Here is a 19,976-nt window from a genome sequence, read left to right as displayed (position 1 = left end):
ATCAAAGTTTGCGTTCATAGTATGAGGAAAAGGGAAGTCATCCATTGGATGAGCTAAGTTCTAGTGTGCTTGAATTTCAAGATCCTTATGCAGTGTTTTTGGAGGCGGATAGAGGATCCATATCATTCAACGGATCTATTTCCAAGTTGTCATGGGAGTTTCCTTTCAGTAGTTCTCTCTTGTTGTTCATAAGCAAGCACTTGCGGAGAATTCAAACAGCAAATGTAATACTTACTAGGTTACATTGGTTGTTTCATTTCACTTGATCAGGTGATGAATGAAACTATTAGAGTAGGTTTTGACGAATAAGCTCCACTTTGAGCATCATTTTCAGTTTTTCGGTTGTGTTTAAGTATCACGTCAGTTTTTAGTTGAGTCATGCATCATTTGTGAGTCAGTTTTTAGTCTTGTTGTTAAGTTAGTTTGTGTCGGTTTTCAGTCATGCATTTTAGCTTGAGTTTTGACTCCATTGCCCAATGGACGAAGGCACTGTCTAGCTCTCCCAAAGATCTGTTGTTCTTGGCACCTCCAAGGAGCTACCATCCCCACTGGAGCCAATGTTAGTGCCAATCTTTCCAACCTTCCTCCAGTGATCAAATATGCTCTTACAAAGTGGTCTCACAGTGTCAAGGTCAAATTTTGTCATTTTAGTGAGTCTTCAAGTAAAATTTGGTCACTAGGCATTAGGTCTAGGGTTTGCTTTTACTCCTTTCAAAGTTGCCCAAATGTCAGTCTATGTCACTATTCAGCTGAGTCTATCATCATTCAGAGGGTTTTCATCATCATGTTAGGTTCCATTGGGTCATTTTACATCTTGTTCATGCTTCAGTTGCGCCTAGGTAAGGTCATTTCCCTCTCCTAGGGTTTTGAAGGCAATTTCTCTTGGACGGTCAAATCATCAGCAAAACTTGTATCCTGATGTTCATACACCTTCCCCTATCCTTAAAGTACCTTACCAAACACTTCCCATCACTGAGATCCCCCAAATTCCTCATTTTCGCACAAACCCTAGTTTCTTGCTACAACCTGGCAATTTTCTAGGTTGGGCCTGTGTTTTGCCCTTTTGGACGCCTTCCACTCACTCAATCTCTAAGTTTCCACTTTCCCTTGATTCCTAACATCCCTCCCTACTTCCAAAAATTTTCTCAAGAATTTAGAAGCCCCTTATCCCCTTCATTTCGCTTCATTTCGACAATTCCCTTGTTCCACACATCGGGATAGGTTTCACTCAAATGATATTTATGAGCAATAAAAGTTGAATTTTGGAAAACTGAGAGAGGTTTTTGTCCAAAACAGGCCAAGGAAGAAAAAATTCCTTCACTTTTTACACAGGTGTCATGGTTTTAGAGAAATTTCAAAAATATCGTTGCTCAGGAGAAATGAACGCACCTCTGAAGTGACCTTGTTCCATATGCGCCGCGCCAGTGTATTTTTGCACTGAGAAATGATGCTATATGCGCCGCGCCTTCCTTGTGCGCTGTGTCATCAACAACTTCAGAAGCTTGCTCCAAATTGCTCGAAACCTGTGGATCATCACTTGTTCAAGTAGGTTAACCCTCTGTTATTGCTTTTTATCCAAATTTGATGGTGGTTTGATGGTGTTTGTGTATGGTGCGTGTTCAAAAGGAAACCAAACCCTACCTTTGAAATTTCTTAAAGAAAATTGTTGCTTAGGGTTTCAAACTGTTGTTTTGTTACCAAGTCCATCCTTTATTCCCTCACCCCTCCCTTATTCCATTTTTCTCTTGATTTCCCTATCCCTAGACTCACATATCCCTAAAAAGTTCACTAATCCCATATCCCAAATCTCATTTCTCAAAATTCCACATGCAAATTCCCAAACCCTACCTACACATTCCTAAACCCTAATCGTTATCCCAAAATCTAAATATTATTCCCTAAACCCCTTATTCCCCATATCCAAAAATGACATCAAGGCTGTCTTTGCCAATGAAGCAAGGAAATCAATTTTAATCAAACACCATCCTCTATTCTTCAAGGCAATGATCCATTGTTGAAAAAGGCACCTTTAGCCACAAATCAGTTGCATGTACAACTAAGAAATCAGCTTGAGGCACGAAATCAAAGCTTGATGCAAACACAATCAGGCAATCAAATGCAATCTCCATCTGGTTCACATGTAGAGTTAGCTAGTCAAGGGTAGTCATAGAGTAATAACCATTTTCTTACTCAATTCACACAACAGGCACACTCATCTTTCAAGGAAAGCCTTTAGGCCAGATCAATTATCAGCCTTCAAATCAAAGTCATATCTCAGTCAAGATCCGTGAAACGAAGGGGGCAGAAAAGTTTGTTAGGCACTTTACGAAGTGAGATGAGTGATATGAGGTCAAAGAGACTATTGAACAAGGCCAATAGGGATAATGCATTGCTAAGATACATGGTTTTCCACTACAGGGCACAGAACAAAGTTTGCAAGGCTCGGATAAGGAATCTAAAGGCAAATTTGAAGAAGGCAATCAAGAAGCAAAAGAGGCAAAGGGAGCTCGATCGTCTTCAAATTTTGGTCGAGGCCTCTTTGGCCCAGTATCACACTGGATAAGGAAGCTCCAGCCCAAATTTCAAGAACTTTGGGGCATTTTTGGTGATTTTGGAAATTTTTGTGTTAAAAAACAGGCTTTTCCCTATATGCGTCGCGCACCTTGCGTGACGCATAGGATTGGGAGCTCCAAATTACAAATGGCTTGCAGTTTTGGAATTTTCATGGGAAATCATGAATTTTGGTACTTGGACAAGAAACTTGGGGAAGTTCTGGGTCCCCAAAAGGTCAAAACACATGCAAAAAATGACCTCATTGCCCCTATTTTGACACACGGGAAGCAGTCTTGGGAGAATGCACTTTTGGATGGGTAAATGGACACCAATTTGGAAAATTCCACTTGGGTTGGAAAGTGTATAGGCACATCTTTCCAACAAGCCAACCTGAGCTTAATTTGGACTCCTAAAAGTGCCTCAAAATCAGCATCAAAGTAGCGCGGTGCATATAGATTTTTTGCCCAATTTTTCATCTTTCAGCTGAGAAATTCGGCCAGTTTGACTAGTTTTGATTTGTGATGTAATTTTTGACATCTCTTGATATAATTGATTAAACATGATGTAATTTTGACACTTAGTTACTTGTTCTAGAAGATTCATTCACCGAAGAGTGAAAATTTAATGAATGAATCAGTTTCCTACCTTATAGAGGCAAGTTGTTTTGACTGCCTAAATTGTAGTGCTTTGCTTAGAATTGGTTGAAACAGCTCCTAGAATGATGAGCTTGATCCCTAGAGGCAAGGGAATAGGTTGGCTTGCCTATATTATGTAATTTTTAAGTCATTTTCAGGGTTGGACTGTTGGGAAAAGCTTGACACTCTATTGTACATTCACTTCTACATTTTTGGCAAACGAAAGACCAGGGTTTTGCAGCACTGTTTGGGATCCATGTGGCTTTATGTGTTGATGGTGTGCTTCATTCAGTAATTGTAAGTTTTTATGTGTATCATTTTCCTTCTCTCATCTTCTGCAATTGAACAAATGAAGTGTTAAGGTAGAATCCATAAATTGTTATGCTCTGCCTTTGAATTTGTTTGATTTTCCATGTTTTCATCTGTTTAAGGAGAATCCTTGAAATTTTCTTTCTCTCCTTAGCTTCTCACCAGTCAGATCTAGCCATTCATTCTCTTTAAAAGCATCAATACAATCGCCTACCTTGCCCCAAGTAGACCTCTGCAAAAATTGTCTCATCCCTGCACCCAAAATTTCCTTTCCCTTTGATTCAAAAAAAACCTCAAAAATCAACTTCAAATTCCTTGTACTTCATACCTAGCCTAAGATCAATTGCCAATTTAGTCATCTCGAGCCTCATCGATTACCTTTTGCTGAGATTGACCCAGAGAGAGCCCTCTCCTGTCCTCGTAGGGCTAGCTACGAGGCTGAACGTGGTTTGATGTGGACCTAGAACCTTATCTTCTCAGCCTGAGACAAATCTAGACCCTAATAGTGGTGCCAAGTGTAAACTAACTATATTAATGATGTTACTCTAATACAAGCAAGCACATCCTATTAAAGAAAAGTACCTCTAGCCTATAGGTAGCCTAAATCCTAAAACAACCCTAAATCTATTGTTTCATATGGCCTTGCAAAGAAATTCTTACTTGATGGAATCTCATCCTTGCAAGTAGAGCTATCCAGAGAAAGGTAGGGTAGAGAACCAACTGCTTCCCACAACCAATCCTATAGGGTCTTTTACTAAGATTGGTCACTACGATTACCTTCATCCTATGGGGGTGGTGGAGTCTTGAGATTCTTGGTGATCAACCACCGCATGGGATTCCCTGCCATGGGTTTGGTAGCCCTAAGGAGAACCACTCCCATGATGACCTAGCCTAACCCCCTCTGAATCAAGTTTCTGGCACACTCTGGATTTGGACCTGGGATGGTGAAGGATTTTAAGCTCCCTAATATGTCAAATTCTATGTATCAATGTATGTGATTAATGGGTGCTAGTGGAAGCCTATCCCACCGATCCTACACCTAAACTACATAGATTTCTTAGCTATAGTCCCCAAGTGGGGTTAATCTATGTGTGTTGAATTATTAACGTGTAGTGTTTGAAGTCTAGACTTGGCAGTGTTAACCAAGCTCATGGTTTGAGTGTTTGAAAATGATGTGTCATGTGGATGAGTTAATTGAGCATGTTTTATGATTCCATGTGCTACTAAAATAAAGTGTTGAAATATTGTAAATAATGATGAAAAGGATAGAAAAATAAACAGAAAATTAAGAACACGAAACCCCACCCAAGAAAGTCTATCAAGAAGATAAGAAAGAGAATGAAAACAAGCTACTTGAATACATAAAAAGGCCTAAAATATCTCATGTCAAAGGGGATGAGATCTAGAGGCACCAATATGCTGTAAATGGTGTAGACACACTACAAAAATCAAAAGTGACAAATGCTATAAAGGACATGTATCAAGCTCCAAAACCTAGGATTTTTAAGGGGATCCTAAGGGGAAAGGTAAGACACAAACTATAAAGGGATAAAAGGTGAAATAAACCTATCCAAAAGTGTTGTAAGATAATTGATCAAATCCTGAAAATTAGTGGCTAAAAGTGTTGAAACCCTATACCCCTCACCCAACAAATCTCTTCCTAAAAAGGTGGAGGTGTACTGTAAACCATAGGGAGATTTTCCTTCCTCAAAGAGGAAAACTAAGAGAATATAATGCTACTGGACACTAAAACAAATATAAGAAGCCCTTCACATTCCACACACAATACCCTCGGCAAACCTGGAAAATTTTTGAAAAATTCTCGAAAATATTCCAAAACACAGGTATTAACCTGGAAACAGTGGAAAATGTAGATATCTAGTCAAAACGTTCACTCTAGAATGCAGATATGGGTATGAAAAGTACATTTTTCTCCTGGAACTCTCGATTGGTAGATCTCACACAGACTTTATCGTCTAATTCTCAGCAGGTACCAGAAAACCACCAGAATATGAAAATTTGACAAAAAAAAAACACTATAAATAGAAATTGATAGCCTATAAATAGCTACAGAAAACCCTAAAATTTACTAAAAATTTAGTCACCCAGGAATTGAATTACTACACCAGTGGAGTTGCCATTTGTTAATATGAAATTTATTGGAAGGTGTACGAAAAACGCCTTACTTAGGTCATTGGTGATAAGTGACCCTAACAAGAATTTTTGCATGCTTACGCTTTAGATCTGCAATAATAAAATGTGAAAGCACTTATAATAAAAGTATATATGTGATCGAAAAGAGCAAACAACCATAGAAATCCAATGTAATAACCCAATATGGAAAGAATTTTAAATGAATAATAATTTTTATTGATAACATCTGGTGAAGAAGATCTACAAAAGGGTTTGAAAATCCCCCTTTTTGGGACATGTCCTTTGATATCCTTGATGGTTTAGTGATCAATTATCTCTCTCAATATGTGAAAAACCCAAAATAGTGTGTAGAAATCTAGTGAGAGATCAAATACAAGAAGACGATAGTGGTGATGATGATAATGATCATGGTGAAGAATGAATGAAAACCCTTGTTATTTATAACCAAGTATTATGTTAATCTCAAAAATGGAAAATAAAAAAATCATATTGACCAAATCAAGATCTAACCATTAGGAAAACTTTATTATATTTTTTGGAGAGGGAAAAGATATTTAAAATGGTCAAATATATTTATTTAGAAATAATTAACAAATAAAATGATTTATTAATTATTTTACAAGGATTAAGAATGGCATGAAATTGAAATAATTATTAAATAGTGATTTATTTAATTATTCCTAGGTGATTTATTCAAATGTGAAGTGCACAGTGACCATTATTGTGAAGAGCCTAGAGGGAGTAAAACTGAGGTGGTCATGTTCTTACTAAATAAGTTCATGGAAGATTGCATTGAAGCCCGAGAGAAAAAGGTTGACTTCAACTGCTCGTGGCTCTTGATCCTTACTACCATCACAACATGATAAACTCTAAAGGATAGTAAGTTTCCTCCCATGGTCAAGCCATACTTTGTTGTCTTGAGGTTTAGGTCACTGCGGTATACTATAGATAAGAAGTGGTTGCAAGATATTAAAATTTCATTTTACATTTGGAAGGAGGTGATCAACCATTTGATCAAGTAGGTACCATGCATGCCTATTCAAATTATGATTTCCTATGGACTAGTGGTGAAATTCCATGCCACCTCTAATTTTATCTATATTTAGGCTTCAACCAACCCTAGTGAGTAATGGTTGTAATCTTGGTATAAGCTCAAAAAGCTTACCATGTCATAGAAAATAAATGAGTAGATGGAGGAATGGAATGTACCAGTGCTTGACATATAGCTACACATCCAGGATATTGAAACAAATATAGAAAGAAACCTAGAGATAGAGCTACAAAATGGTTAAGGGGTGGGGTAGGCATACTATGCCCCAGACAGAGTCACATTCGATGCACCCACCATAAAAACTAGAGAAAAAGTTTCCTATAAAAACACTATGAGATCCTAAGCACGAAGAAATAGTGTCAGGAAGAGAGAAAAGGCCACTTCTAGGAAAATTGAAGAGAGCAAGGAAGAAAATGAAAGCCCACAAGAAAATGAGAATTGAAGAAAATATGTGAATGAAGAATTGGAGAAACTAGTGGAGAAACTGAAGGGACTGATGGAAAGGGGACTGCACCCCTTGTACCAGATATAAGGAAGGCCACCAAGGAGTAAAGGGAGTTGTAAGATTGGATACAAAAATAGTTGGAGAAGTTTTGTCTAATGATCAAGTTTCATTGAATGAGAAGGGCATCCAAAATAGCAACTCCTACAAGTAATGCACTAGAACCCACATTAGCAATGACAAAGGAAACCAATGCCCCTCATGTACCAAAGTTTTTGATAAAACCATTGTATCCATCTCCAAATTTGTGAGAACCACAAACATTATCCATGCCCCTAGTAGCAATACATTTTTTGGAAACTAATTTCCAACAATGAGCCCAAGTATTACCCTAGGTATACTTGATTATTTCTCAATTTACTATCTGTGTTTTACATTATTTACAATAATAAATTACCTAGGACATCTAGTCTTAGACATAATTAGCCTCAGTAGAATTAGTATATCTTATGTTGGCATTATGGCACAAGTTTGGAGCTATGGCACAGGTGTTGTCCTTGATGGCAATTCTCTTAGGTGATAGATCTCAGGTCCAGATCTCAGTTCAGGCTTTTAGAATGAAGAAAAAGATATATACGCAGGTTCACATAGACAAAGGCGCATATACATGTGGGTTAGACGTTACAAAGGCGCGTATGTGTATACACTCACTTTCATGCAAGGAAAAGCGCATATATATATTGGAGAACTTACTTTTGGTCCGTGGTAGTTAGTCCTTGGTATTTGAACCTATGGCTTTGGACCATGGTATCTCATAAGAAGTGTTGACCCCAAGTATTGGGTCCAAGGTATTGTTTTATTATGGTTTTGGACCGTGGTATTGTGAAAGGCCTATGACTATAAAAAAGGAAGGAGATCATTTGGCAAATGATCATCTGAATTAATTGAATATCTAATAAGTGCGAGATCTGAAATATTGGTGATTGGGGTTATGGTGAAGATTTGGATCTAAATGAAGGAGGAACCTTAGCGCAAAGAAGGATAAGTTCTATTGATGGGTCATAATCTTTTGGCTTGAATGATAATATCTTTGCATGATTTTGATCTATTATATGTGGCGCATGCTTGATCTATAAATCTGATAATCTGGGTTAATCAATGTCTGAATATTTGAAAGAGTGAATTATCTTTTATAGATCTGTACGCAGGTTCAATGAAGTGAAGATGCGTATACACGTTGGTTCAGTGAATGAAAACAACGTATACGCAGGTTTCTCAAACGCAGAAGGGTATGCACGCAGGTTTCAGGTTATTGAAGTAGCGTATATGTTTTGAGTTGTGATCTAGCTGCTTCTGTTTATTGCTGCAGTGTTCTGGGTTCCGAATTTGTTGTGTGGTTACTGTTACTGTGTTTTGGGTACAACTGTCAGAGAAGCATCTAATTGATTTAGTTCTAATTGGTGAAAAGGAGATTGTTTGATTATGATTTATTGATGTTCATGGATCCAGTCTGAAAAATTATGAAACGTGGTCCCTGGAAGAAAGAGAAGGTTGTAGCCTTCTATAGGCCAGCACCTATGTACTAATATCTTGGCTAGTGCAAGAGCTAAGGGGGTTGTAGCTCCCTTCCAGGAGAAGCCGAACAATGAGAGAGGGTTGTAGCTCTCTGCAGGTTGCAGCCTGCGTACTGGTAAAGGACTGCACCAGTACATTGTAAAAAGAAGTTTCTAATTAAAAGAAGATAGAGACAAATTGCAGCAGGTGGTTTTCACCCACATTGGGTTTCCACCTTACATCTTGTGTTCTTGTGTGTGATTGTCTTCTGCTCTACTGTTCCTGGTTATTTGATTCTGATACACAGATTAACAATCATCATCTGACAGATAAAGTAAATTATAAGTTTGCATTGTATACACGGTTTTATTTTGACATAGTTGCGTATATACGCGGGTTTAATTAACTGAAGTAGCGTATAATCTGAATTTGAAAAAGGGAATATTTGACTTGATAATACTGATTCACCCCCCCGCCCCTCTCAGTATTATTTCCAACATCTTATTCAGCCTAAGCACCAAGAACTACAATCAACACAAATATAGCTAGAAGAGGCAAGGAAAATAGTCAAGGAAAGGGAAAGGGCATTCTAGTGGGTTGTTTAGGTAGTGTACAACAATATGTTTGTTGTCCCTATGGAAATTGACACTTCCCTAGAGGAGAAATTCTCAAGGATAGAATAGGTCATTCATGGCCTAGAAGAAAAGGCAGAGGAACTACAATTACATATCAAGCTTTTTATCCCACCAAAAGAGATCAAAAGGAGAGAAAAAGTGCAAAAAGACTCCAAATCTATTGAGAGGATGTGGAACATTAAGAAGGAGTTTAGAAAACTATATGAGGCTAGCATAAACCTAAGGATCAAAATAGAGGACAATGTCGAGCTCAAGGATACTGGTTCCAAGATTAAGACTTTTGTGCACCAAAATGAAGCTATACACAACATTTTTTTATCTCCATGTGCAACCAAATGCTAAAATGCTATGGTCGAGAGTTTGACATTGGGCAAACATATCAACAAGTGGAGAGCATAGCAACAACAACTAGTGCATAATGTCAAGCATCTATAAGACTAGGTTATGCATCTTACAAATGATATCGCTTTGACACATAACAATGCATGCAAAGTTATTTATGAGAATAAGCTCCTTCTCTGAGTCACCCTGATGCCTAGAGAGACTACCGAAAACATTATTAGAACAATGATATCAGTCCAAAAAATTGTGCGCTAGGCTAATTAAATGTTTGAAACGTTTGTGGAAAATATCATAAAAGTCATCCCTTCCATGACATAATCATGATAGAGTGTCTCAGGGATGAGCCACAAATTGTGTTGCGGGACTCTTAGGGATAAGAATAAAAGGGATAAATTTTTGAAATTTTACAATGTCTGCAATAGAGGCTAAGATGATCGTGTGCTAACCAAAAGTTTCCTCAGACAACAAGGTATCCTCTAGCTATGCAAGTTGGTTATATTTGGGTAGTGGTTGTGATTTAGCTTGCTATGATTCATCAAATAATTGAGGGTTTTCATATATGAAGATAGATCATTAAGGTGAGATAGCTAGGTGAGTTGGATAGAGATTCACTTAATCCAAATATTGAATTCAAACACTACATAAAGGGTCATTGTTGATGACTAAGCATTTAGTTGGTAGATCATTCATCGATGTTATTTTGGTTCTTTGTTATGTTCAATGTCATTTATTTTTGCTAATATTATCTAATACTTTTTTCATTATATGATATAATGATAAGAATGATGATGTTGAGGCTCCAGTAGTATATCAATATGTTGTTAGTATCTACTTAGTTTATTGTAATGACATTTTCCAAATTGGTATTATATGTGTATGGTGTGTTGGGTAGCATATGAGTCCCAAAGACACCTTCTTTGTAGTTGGTTGATTCTTACAGTCAAATATACAAACAATGAGTGGTGTTAGTGTTAAATATGCACTAACAAAGCATTGAATTAATTGGAAACAATGCATTAACAAAAACAAAAATAAAACTAAACTAAACAACTAAAAACAAGTCAATGCAGCGAAAAGAAATCAAAAAAGGAGTAGGTAAAGGATCCTCTCTATTGATTGTTGGTAGTGGAAGAGTTACAAATGAATATCAAAGGAACTTGAAGATATTTTATTGAGAAATGGTGCTAAATATCTCTCACCAAAAAATTTCCCCTTATCAATCTCTTTTGTAAGCATGTTCTCTCTCAAAGAAGAAAACAAAACTCTCTATAGTAGTGGAATTCTTCTTACAAAGGTATGCTATATTACTTTGGAGAAATTTGGCAGCACAAAATGCACAACTTCTTGTTCTTTTTGGCTGTCTATGCTCTTGCATTTATATAAATTTTGAACACCCCTTCCCTCCTTTGGCTCATCAATGAGGTTGTTTGTCTCATAAATGAGATGAAAGTTACCATCGTCTTTCCATTAAGGCTCCTTGGGGCTCAAGGAATTAATGTTAATCCCATAATGTCAAGGGATTTAGTGCCTTTCAAGTAAGTTTATGTCCCAAGGTGTTGACTATGCTTCTAGAGACCCTCGCGGCTATCAAAGAAAAAATTGTGACGTAGTAAATTACTATCTTTGGAGCATCTAGGAGGGTTGATTTTTTAAGTCAACCTTAGGAAAATCTTTTAATTTTTTCCTTCTATAATTCCACCTAAAAATGTAACCATTGTACAAACTTCTCACTAACTTTAAGTGTCTGTCACTATGTAAAATTGAGTGTACCATTTTCTCATTATAAAAATTTCCCCCTATTGTATGAGGTTAGGAGCAAGAGTATAGCTGAAATACATCATGTTTTGTTGTTCTGATGATGAGTCTTGCCTACTTATTGTGGAGCGATAAAAAGGTGTCTTTCAAACTCCTAATTACCTTCACATTAATTGTCAACCCAGGGACGACTTTTTATTTCAAGAGTGTACTCTATCTGAGGCGGCTATTTACTTAAGAGTAATGTTTAGTAGTATAGCGTTCAGAGAACACAAGAGTAGACGGATGCTAAACTATGACTAAATTACTTCAAAAGGATGAAATCACACAAGACAGCTTATCAGTCAAGGGTGCGGAAGCGATAACCCATCCCTCTAGAAACTGATGGAAAAGAAATTAGAGCATGGACCAAAGTTCTGGGAGCTAGGCAGCGATTGCTGAGGCTCACGACAGCCTTAGACCTTCTCTCACACCAAAACAGCAAATGCAAGTAAATGGAACAGCAGAAAGTAAATGGAACAACAATCCAATAAACTAAATCATTCATTCAAACAACCATCAATTGAGGATACAGTAGCAATAACTCATTCCTCTGAATATTGATGCAATTGAAATCAAACACACAACATTAAATAACCAATTGGAAAGTGCAAAGAATTAAATCAATTGTATTACTACAACTCGATGAAAATGAAACAATTGTGCTAATTAAAAGAATGCTGAAAGGTAAGCTTAAATAATTGCAGAAAGTAAATAAATAACAACGCTAAGTATTAGAACTGAATAGCCAAACTTATATAACTGTAATAAAAAGAAAATTGTTAAATTACTGGAGTGATCAGCGCAGCTTTGAAGATGAAATGAACAACGCAACAACATGCTGACAAAAAGCAGTGAGCTCTGTTAGAAGGAAATGAACAACAACGCAATTTAGGTACAGTATATAAAACATATCAGTTCACTCAGTCTGGAAATACCAATCAGTAAAATTACATGATTACGATAAGTAGAAATAAAATCAAACCATCACACAATAAAGATAATGAAATAATGGTACAAGAATGGCAAGTGAATCCACTGGGGTTGGGCCCGTAACCACCAACGATCACTGCCGGTAGTGCTTCAGAAGATGCGAAGGAATAATAACTCTGCTTATATATTGATCATCAAATTGAACAGCATTATATTGAGTGGTGCATTCTCAGCAGTGAGAGTCTGCAAATAAAATTACAGTTCAACATAATACTCGTTCCATCTCTCCCCCTATCCTATCACTCTTGAATCTCTAATTCTACATCCTCAATTCCATCATTCGAATCCCAAAAGTCCTTCTGAAGTCATCCTGAAGCCCCCCTCTCTCTGATCTTTGTTTTTATTTAAATAGAGAAAGATCAGAGAGCAGTTACAACATAGATAAGTACAACATGATTTCTTTTACAAAATTGGGTTGATTCTAACCAGATGATCAACAAGAAAATATATTTCCTTTCATCTCTCAACAAAAGCAAGACGAATTTGGGTTTGCAGCTAAAGTTTGGAGGACGGCCACAACTGCAAATCTGAGAAAATCGTGCTCAAAGAACCCTGCGTTTCTCCCTGTACACGCCGAATTTGGGCAAACCATTCTTTGTTAAGGTTAATTGGGCCCGTTCTGGACAAAACCCATGTTCCAGATTTCTCAAATTCGTCTTCATTTGCTCAGAATATCAACTGCAAAACTGTCACTCCTTAAACCAGCGAATTTCTGAGTTGGCAGATTTAAAAATCAAATCTTCAATCTGGAAGTTACCTTGGAGGCTAAAAATGGTGAATAATGTTATAACCAACTTATTAGAACTATCATTGGTAAAATAATGCATAATCATCAATTTATTAGAAATAAATGAGAATAAATAATATAAGAGCATAAATCATCATAAAATGGATTTATATAATAAATTATAATAAATGACATGATGAAGAATGGTAGAAATGGGTGGAATAAACGTTCACAAGTGACAATAATAATGGCATATTAACGACCCAACATACCCGTACACTCAATATGTTGCATGTCCTCATGCAACGAAAACTGAATATATTGCATGTCCTCATGCAACCCAAAGACAAAAACTCATGTGTTAACCAAGCGATAAAAAATATGTTCATCTCAGCTCATGAAATGGATAGAACAAATGAATTCTTCCTTAATTAATGAATATTCACTTTTAGTAATCTTGATGAAGGCATAACAATTTTTACATTGACATTCAATTATATGTATATATGAAGTTGCAACAAAATATGATATAAGTAACAACAAACTTCATTAACCATTTTCTCAAAAACTACAAACCAGCTTTTGTCGAAATTTGGCAAGTAATTTATAATATATAAATGCCTTTATGATCCAAAAATCGGACTGTTTTGATGCACGGATCATGAGATATAAACAAAATGGTTGTAGGTGAGAGTGCATGATTTCCGAAATTTTATGAACCAATATTTCTTGAAATTATCTAGGTATGTGTATTTTAATAGTATGTTTGTGTTTCCTAGAGATCACAAGAATTGAGTTCATAGTTTTTAAAAATATGTGGAAATCAATTTCTGCATTGTGTAAAAATGAAATTGTATGCCTTAAATAAGGAAGAAAGTAGAAAACATCCATCATGCATAGCAATTCCTCCCCCTCTCTGAAAAATTAACATGTCCTCATGCGATGCTAGAAAACAAATAGAGGTGGTTGCTACCAACTGTTGAATTCTATGCTTGGTGTAAAACAACATGAAATAAGGGAGGTGTTGAGAGTGAATAAGAATAGCAATGGATGATAAAGAATATGAATGACGTGGTTATAAGAAAGAAATGAATAAAATGAACACTCCCCCACACTCGAAAATGATATGCTGCTGAAAAAGGGGAAGTGGTAAAGATGTGGAATGAAGGATGACAAATAATGCTCAAAATGGATTTTCATTAGATTCTCCTAAATTTATAATAAATTAGAAAACTATGCAATTTTACCTCAAGTTTTACCTCCAAAAATGTGGAATGACATATATGGACTGGCAGTTGTTGAAGCTGATGTAGGCAGAGTTGGTGCTGAAAGTGATGCAAAAGGTGGAATCCAGGGAAGCACATCATGTTTGAAGAATTGTTCACGTTCACGAGCCTCTACTGTGAAGTGCAATAGTGTGGTCATGCTACGAATAGAATTCTGCCCATACTTGTTGTTCTCCTATAAAAAAAGCACTATTTTGCATACAATGTTCTTGAATCCATAGTGTTAGCTTTGAATAGCAACAGATAAAATGCATGCAAAATTTCAATTAGAAAAACTTATGTATACATGCAATACTAATATGTTGTCAAATCAACAAGGTATGGCAAAGTGTAGTAATCATATCGCATGCAACCCCATAATGCATACATTCCCCCCTCCAATTGGAAAATGGGTTCCATAACCATAAAGCATATGAAAGGGGTGGTGTTGATGACAAGGCAAGGGAGTGAACAATACAATAGTAAATGAAGCAGAGTACACATATCAATGATAGGACGGTGAAAGTTATGGTTATATTGAGAGCAAAGTGTGTAAAGATAGTTATGAATAAGAGATAGGATGCTTTGGATTGATGATAGTTTATGAAAAACGAAAAAGGACAACAATGTGCTAAAAAGATGCTTTGCTGACGGTATTCTAGCTGAAAATGATGTGATTGATCATAAAACAATTTCTCATGCATAAAGGTTCAAACAGGGAAAAAGTTAAGGAAATAACTTCTCTGATAAAAAGAAAATAAGAAAAGGGTGTTATAATAATAATTGACGAAAAGATATAACTTCAATACCATAAGCAGAGCCGCTGCTGCCAGCAGGCGTCCATAGCCTCGACAGGGTTGCTTTTTAACCCATATGAGCCAGGATCCTCAATTTATAAATGGAGAGTTTTAGTGCTGTTCTACAGAAGAGATCAGTGTGCTGGCGTGGTAACCAGATAACCACACTGCCATTCACTAGGAGGTAGCAAAAGTGATCAGGCCGGCTCGTGATGAGACCTCCTATTCCAAGGATAATTTGGCTATCCAATGGATCATAACCCTGGTGTGGTGGCCATAATGGGAATGTCACTTTGTTACAGCCTTATGAACATGGTAGGCTGGCTCGTAATGAGACCCCCTATCCTCCATCTGGGAACAAAATTTTGTTATATTTACACATTTTTATGATAAAAAGAGGGAGGCTCAGTACTCCTTAAGAGCAGGGATGGCGGAAGAAGTTGAAGATGTCAATAGAAAAAATATACCCATAATCTCATTTATTACAAAAAGAGAAGATTATAACCAGGGATGATGGAACCAGCATGGTATTAAGATGATCAATCAATATCATGTTCAACAGAAAACAATGCAGTAAAGTAATATATAAATAATTGTGTCCCTTTTTGAAAAGAATCTAACATCAAGGAGTTGTTCTGTTAAAGATCATAACGTAAATGATAATAACTTGCTTCAAAAGAATCCATAATTTATGTCCTCATAAAAATAGTGTACTTCATGCCATGAAAGAGAATCAGGAGAATGTGGTTGAGCTGAACTATGAATAATCCCACAAGAGAAAGGAAAGGGTTGCCTCAAAAATACTCTCAAAGTGTTGCTTTTTTCAAGGAACAGCAAAAACACTCAAAAAGAAAGTGGTGTTCTGTGTAGGGAACAACAAAGAAAATGCATGCCAAAAAAAAGCCAAAATGCACACAAAAAACGCGAAAATGCAAATGTCGTTCCTTTTGAAAGAGAAGAATCCATGCAAGCAAATAGTTGGGATGCCGTTTTCCTAAGATCATGAGTGCTTGTAAAAAAAATGGCCAAACTGCTGTTCTTTTTGAAAAATGAACAACAAAAACACCAAGTGCTGTTCTTTTTGAAAAAGGAACAGCAAAAAACTCGAACTGCTGTTCCTTTTGAAAAAGGAACAACAAAAACACGCACTGTTGTTCCTTTTGAAAAAGGAACAGCAAAAACTCAAACTGTTGTTCCTTTTGAAAAAGGAACAGCAAAAACACGCACTGCTGTTCCTTTTGAAAAAGGAACAGCAAAAACTCAAACTGCTGTTCCTTTTGAAAAAGGAACAGCAAAAACACGCACTGTTGTTCCTTTTGAAAAAGGAACAGAAAAAACTCAAACTGCTGTTCCTTTTGAAAAAGGAACAGCAAAAACACGCACTGTTGTTCCTTTTGAAAAAGGAACAGCAAAAACTCAAACTGTTGTTCCTTTTGAAAAAGGAATAGCAAAAACACGCACTGCTGTTCCTTTTGAAAAAGGAACAGCAAAAACTCAAACTGTTGTTCCTTTTGAAAAAGGAACAGCAAAAACACGCACTGCTGTTCCTTTTGAAAAAGGAACAGCAAAAACTCAAACTGCTGTTCCTTTTGAAAAAGGAACAACAAAAACACGCACTGTTGTTCCTTTTGAAAAAGGAACAACAAAAACTCAAACTGTTGTTCCTTTTGAAAAAGGAACAGCAAAAACACGCACTACTGTTCCTTTTGAAAAAGGAACAGCAAAAACTCAAACTGTTGTTCCTTTTGAAAAAGGAACAGCAAAAACTCAAACTGCTGTTACTTTTGAAAAAGGAACAGCAAAAATACGCACTGCTGTTCCTTTTGAAAAAGGAACAGCAAAAACTCAAACTGCTATTCCTTTTGAAAAAGGAACAGCAAAAACACGAACTGTTGTTCCTTTTGAAAAAGGAACAGCAAAAACACACCAAATGCTGTTCCTTTTGAAAAAGGAAGAGCAAAAACACACCCAACGTAAAAGTGCAGAAGTGTTGTTCCATTTCGAAAAGGAACAACAGCTGTTCCATTTCGAAAAGGAACAACAAAATGAACTGTGAAAAAGGAACAACAAAATGAATGGTTGAACTAAACAGTGCTATTCCTTTCGAAAATAGATAGCAAAACGAAAATGATGTCCCTTTGAAAAAGGAACAGCAGGAACGAAAAAAATGCACACAAATGCTGTCCCTTCAGAAAAGGAACAGCAAAATACACAACCATAAAATGCAAACACGCAAAGAATGAGTTAGCTATTCACTGTATTGAAGCTGAGGATGGGTCACAGTTTGAATGAAGCAACACCTGAAACACAAAATATAAAAGAAATTAGAAAAGAAACAACATTTTATTTAAGAACAATATGTAAATTAAGTTACAACAGCTATGATATTATGTAAAAAAATGATCTTTTTAAAAAATGTTTTGGCAGCAAAGAGATGACATGAATCTTCAAATGGAAATCAATTCTTCATTTCTTCTATTATGAATCCGTTGGGTAATAAGTTGGATGAAATTCCTTTGTTTCATTTAAAAATTTCTTTCAAGAATCACTCGTCCATAAATTGACCTTCTTTATTTTCCCACGACTTGCAAAAAAACGAGTATCTACCTGCAATAAAACATTAAATCATGAAGAAAGAGAGGTGTACGGGCTCCCTTAATCCAAGAGTTATGTAAAAAACTAACAAGTAGTTACTCTGTAGAACAAATCCACAGAGAAAATAACAAAGTAAAATTTATTTGTTGCCTGCGGGAGAGCAGTGGCCAATCATACTAACCTGCAGTGTTTTAATCACAACTTCTTTGTTTTTTGTCGAAATTGAGTGATTCCAAAGCCAAATGAGAGCTAATTCAAAGGTTTATCTCTAGTATAAACAGGTTTTAGAAATTCAATGATATGATATGTCAATTTTAGTTAGAACAACCTGCATAATAGAGTCATTGTCGATTACCCGTCTTAGACCAACAGTTGATATTTCAAGCGTAACTTTTTCGTTTGATGTCGGATTCGAATGATTCAAATTGGAAATGAAAATAGATTCATTTATTTATCTCCAATAGAAACAGGTTTTGAAGACAAGAAGAATTGATAGGTCAAATACTGTAAGGAACAGCCAGAAAGACATAGTGTTAAGAGTGCTGATTTACGATAGACAGTCAGTATTTTGATCATAACTTCCCCATACGATATCGAAAATGAGTGATTCCAATTGCATTGTAAACTAGATTCATAGGGGAATCTACAATAGAAACATGTTTTAAAAATTCATTCATTTAGGCCTCCAAAAACGGACTGTCCCAACTCTGTTCCTGAGCTGCCCGCTAGACATCCGGTCAATGTTTTGACTCTAACTTTTTCGTTTCAAATCCAAATTGAGTGATTCAAATTGGGTTAGAAAGTAGACATCAAGGGCTACTTGGGGTAGAAATAGGTTTTAGAAATATTCACTTTTGGTCCTCAAAACATGACTGTCCCGACTGTTCTTCCAGAAAGTTCATCAAGCCCGCAAGCCAAAAAAATGAAATTCAAGCATTTTTTCAAATTCGTGATAAAAATGAAAATGAGTGTTTGTAGAACTTATTATTTCCATTATGATTCATCTACATACACAAATTATTAGAAAAGAAAAAAATTATCACCGATGTTGATTTCGATAGCATGTTGCAACAAAAACAACTAGTTTTACAAAAGAACAAAATGCACTTATTTATGTCCTTATTTTATTTTTTCACTAACCTACTTTGATTGAAGGATGAATATGACTACGTATATGAGTACTTCCAGTGGAACCATTCTCGAAATAGGGCTTCATGTATGCACATACCCAAATTTGAAAAATGCATGTTAATGGATATTAGGGTATGAGAAGCCAACTTCCCTTCAAAAAATGGTATCAAAAATTGTTGAAGCATAGAGTGATTTTGCAAACAAATGATGGAGTGAAACCAATCTTCAATGTATCCTTTATTTTCTTGATTTCCCATATCCATCATATCATGAAGTTCTTGAGCTTTTAAAATAGCTTGTTGATGCATAGTAAAAGAAACCTCATTTTCTTCCATAGCTTCTACAATTTTTGCATTTGAAACATTCTGAATCTCATTGTAGGTTTTCTCTAATAACACATGTGAGATAGAATGGGTGGGAAGGGTGGGTAAATTTGCCAGTTCAACATTGTAAGCATGTTGTACTGGTTTATTATGGTGAGGGTGTGGAATTAGTTGAGCAGGAAAATGTGTATGGAATGGAGCATTTTGATGATGTGGTTGGTTGGGTTGAGTGGATAAATTTGATATGCAAGTAGGATGTTGCAAAAGAGCCGGTGGAGAATATGGAGGATGTGCTTGTGCTACAAGATTAGGGAGAGTAGTCATGTCATCATAAGATGAAACATGCCCAACTTGTAAACAAGATAGGTGGTTATATTGAAATTGACATGGCTGCCCTAACACATTAATATTCCATAATGGATTATGCAAGTAAGAAAGTGGAGAGGGAGTGTTTTGAACCATACCTGTAGGCCATGATTTCCATGGTTTTGACCTTGTTGCAGCTTCCTTACCTCTTTGATATGCTACTTCCATCCTAGATAAGGAAGAGTGAGTATCTATAAGATGCTCCTTTCGGTCATGAGAACAAAACACTTCATCAAATTCTTCATTTTTATGAACCTGCAAAACATCCAATTTTTCATTTAGAGAGCTAATAAAATCAACTTTAAAATTT

The sequence above is a fragment of the Pinus tabuliformis genome, chromosome J, assembly GCF_031772625.1.
Source record: "Pinus tabuliformis cultivar Carrire ecotype Pingquan chromosome J, CPIR1, whole genome shotgun sequence".
Taxonomy (NCBI): domain Eukaryota; kingdom Viridiplantae; phylum Streptophyta; class Pinopsida; order Pinales; family Pinaceae; genus Pinus; species Pinus tabuliformis.
Note: the sequence above shows the minus strand (reverse complement) of the source record.